The 3,563-nt window shown below is 40.3% G+C and overlaps 1 pseudogene; it reads left to right on the top strand.

The window, feature by feature from the left end:
- Positions 1-234: 234 nt before the first annotated feature.
- On the top strand, positions 235-2,848 carry LOC132533777 (protein SET-like; annotated as a pseudogene).
- The last annotated feature ends 715 nt before the right edge of the window (positions 2,849-3,563 follow it).

Genomic DNA, 3,563 nt, shown 5'->3' with positions numbered 1-3,563 from the left:
CTGGGGAGACCAGTACCTGCCCTGCTTTCTCATGATCCCTGCAAGATGTAGTCTCAGAGGTCTTAGGTTCTGTTTTGGTGTTCTTTGATGGACTATGGATGCGGTATTCTATAAGAAAACAACAACCACACAATTTCACATCTAGAGTAACTATCATCTTAGAGGCAAATATAGCCAATGGAAGATGTCTCAGTGGTTCTTTTCAGGGATCTGCATTGCAGAAGTTAGGGATCTATGTGTCTGATAAGCCTGGACTTCAATCTCAGCATGCTTGCTTACAACTTTACTTTTGAACATTACGGACAGCACAGTCTCAGGCATAGAAAATGCGGTCAGCACACACACACACACACACACACACACACACACACACACACACACACACACTGCCTGTGGAATTAACATTCTAAAGCAAAGTTACTAAACAAGGTAAGTGAAATCTCTAGTGTATTTGGAAACACTGATGACCATACAGTCCTACCTTCTTCCTGAGAGACTGTGAGCCCTGGACATCCCTGCTGTCCTCACTACAGAGCACAAATGGTGGGACACTCTGTGAAGGCATGAATGGAAATATCTAATATTTCTGAATCAAGATACAACTCAAATTACATTTAGTAAAGTGTGCACTTCCACCCCCCCCCCCCAAAAAAAAAACAGCCTGTTACCTTTTGGTTCTTGTTTTTGTAAAGACAGACTTATTAAGTTCCAAGGTGATAAGCAATGTTACAGGTGCAATATTTCCGGAGGCTGGAATGGGTTTTTAACCTGGAGGTTTAGGTAGAAAGTTGACTGCAGAATTAAGAGAGAGAGGGAGAGAGCTGGTTTCCTTTCAAACTTTTCATTTTAGGCTTTAGAGGTCATATAGATACACTGAAGAGAGTAATACAATAGGAACCTATAATACATTCTTACTCTACACCAACAGTGCTAAGTGCTTAATATAATGCATAATGGGCAAGGGATATAGGAAAGTTTTTATGCAAAATTATTTTTTGTGTCTGACGCTTTGAGGTGACAGGTTCAGTTCCTGGCAGAGGGGGGAAGAGATAGAGAGGGAGAGAGAGAAATAGGGGGGATAGGAGAGAATGAAAGAAGATTGCATAAATAGCAACTTAAGATAACAAAGAAAATCTCTAAATCGAAGGACCAGTCCTCAGAAGGTTGTCTGACAACTTCTAGGTATCTCGAGCACCTAAAAACAAACAAACAAACAAACAAAAAACTTTGGATTTCTCCATATGCTTCAAGCAAAGTCATGAGCCACCGACATGAGGACCCTACTAATTTCTATTAAGCCACATAGCTCAGTTTAGAACTACAACTCAGGATATATATAATGGAACACAGTACATTCAGCTCACTTGATGAATTTCTTTCACCTACCTAGGCCATCCTTACCCAGCAGACATCTGAACTTTGACTCTTTGAAGTAGTAGACAGTCAGCAAAGAGTCTTAGTTGAGAATCCAGGGATTAGAGTTAAGGTGAGATAGAAAATTCTAGAAATCTCCTAGCTGGCTTGTTCATTAAGTCTATTTCATTCAGTACTAAATGGATATATTCAATTGCTTCCTATTGCTTTTTCACCAAGCTTCTTTATGGGGAGTGACAATTTTGAAGGTAGAACAGAAATATATCAAACTCTGCCAACCATTTTTTCAGAAGAGATCAGAATTGATGGCCAATATGCCAAAGTTTGGGGTAACATTTGTCAATCACCCACAAGTGTCTACACTGCTTGGGGAAGAGGATGAAGAAGAAGTGCTGCATTACCTGACAATAATTGAAGTGACAGAATTTGAAGATAGTGAATCAGGTAACAGAATAGACTTTTATTTTGTTTAAAACCCTTACTTTGAAAATAAAGTTCTCCCCAAAGAATTTCATCTGAATGAGAGTGGTGATCCTTCTTTTTGAAGGATCCACTGAAATCAAATGGAAATCTGGAAAGAATTTGATCAAATGTTCAATTCAAACACAAAATAAAACCAACAGGAAGAGACAGCATGAGGAACCAGAGACCTTCTTCACCTGGTTTATTGACCATTCTGGTGCAGATGCAGGTGAGTTAAGAGAGGTCATTAAAGATGATATCTGGCCAAATCCACTACAATACTACTTGATTCCTGATATGGATGATGAATAAGGTGAGGGGGAACATGATGATGATGATGATGATGATGATGATGATGATGATGATGAAGGAGAAGAGGAAGAAGGATTAGAAGATATGAAGAAGTGGGGGCCTGGTGGTGGTGCACATGGTTGAGCTCACGTGTTACAATGTGCAAGGACCTGGGTTCAAGCCCCCAATCCCCACCTGCAGGGGGTAGAGCTTCACAAGTGGTGAAGTAGTACTGCAGGTGTCCCTCTGTCTCTCACCCTCTCTATCCTTCCCTTCCCTCGTGATTTCTGACAGTCTCTATCCAATCAATAAATAGATAATATTTTTTTTAAAAAAGAAGATATGAAGGAGATGAGGATGAAGGAGAAGAAGATGGTGATTAGGGGGAGGAAAGAGAGGAAGATGAAGGATATGACTAATGAAACACTGATGAATTTCAGCATTTTAAAATTTTCTCCTGTCCCTGGGAGCAAGTTGTATTCTTTATTTTTTTCCATTTTTTCCCTCCCTTGTACACAGTCACCCTGTCTTTGAGGTCTTCTCTCTCCTTTATACGATAGTTATCAACTTATTGGGGGGGAATACTTTGATAAGAATAGTTGAAAAGAATCTCTATCCTTTTCTGTTCCAAACTAATATATTTTTTCATTTAAAACATTTTTAAGAAAACCTGTATCTTTCTGCAGTTAGCAGAAAGACAGACAGCTTTGTGTTGTTGTTGTTTTTCATTATTTTTATTTATAAAAGGAAACACTGATAAAACCATAGGATACAGGGGTAAAACACCCTCATCCTTTTTCAACAAAAACTTTTGGAATCAATATCACCAAGCTCTGTGGGAACAAAAAACAACTTTCTGCTCCTTCAGCTCTGCTAGAAGCTGGGCGCTTCTGTGTAGTAGTGCATAGAATTCTCGCTTTTTTCCTCCTTTCTCTCAGATCTTGAATCTGAGGGGATCATATGGCAAAGCAGGCACCTTCCCAGTTTTTGTTTGTTTGCTTGTTTTTGTTTTTGCCTCCAGGGTTATAGCTGGGGCCCAGTGCTGGCACTACAAATTGACTGCTCCTGGTGGCCATCTTTTGTCCATTGTTGCTGCTGTTATTCTTGTTACGACTGCTGTTAGACAGGACAGAGAAAAATTGAGAGGAGGGGAAGTTGGAGTGGAGGAGAGAAAAACAGACATCTGCAGACCTGGTTCACGGCTTGCAAAATGACTCCTCCCTCCCCCGCAGGGAACTGAACTGGGATCATTGTGCACATCCTTGTGCTTCACACTATGTGTGCTTAACCCGGTGTACTAGCTAGTTTTGAATCCTTATTCCCAGACTATTCCAGTCTGACTATTCCAGTCTATTTTCAGTCTGAAAATATAATTCAGGAGCTAGGTGGTGACACACCAGTACAGTGCATATGACACTGCAGAAGGACCTGGGTTC

The sequence above is a fragment of the Erinaceus europaeus genome, chromosome 17 (assembly GCF_950295315.1).
Source record: "Erinaceus europaeus chromosome 17, mEriEur2.1, whole genome shotgun sequence".
Taxonomy (NCBI): Eukaryota; Metazoa; Chordata; class Mammalia; order Eulipotyphla; family Erinaceidae; genus Erinaceus; species Erinaceus europaeus.
This window is presented reverse-complemented; position numbering and strand designations above follow the sequence as displayed.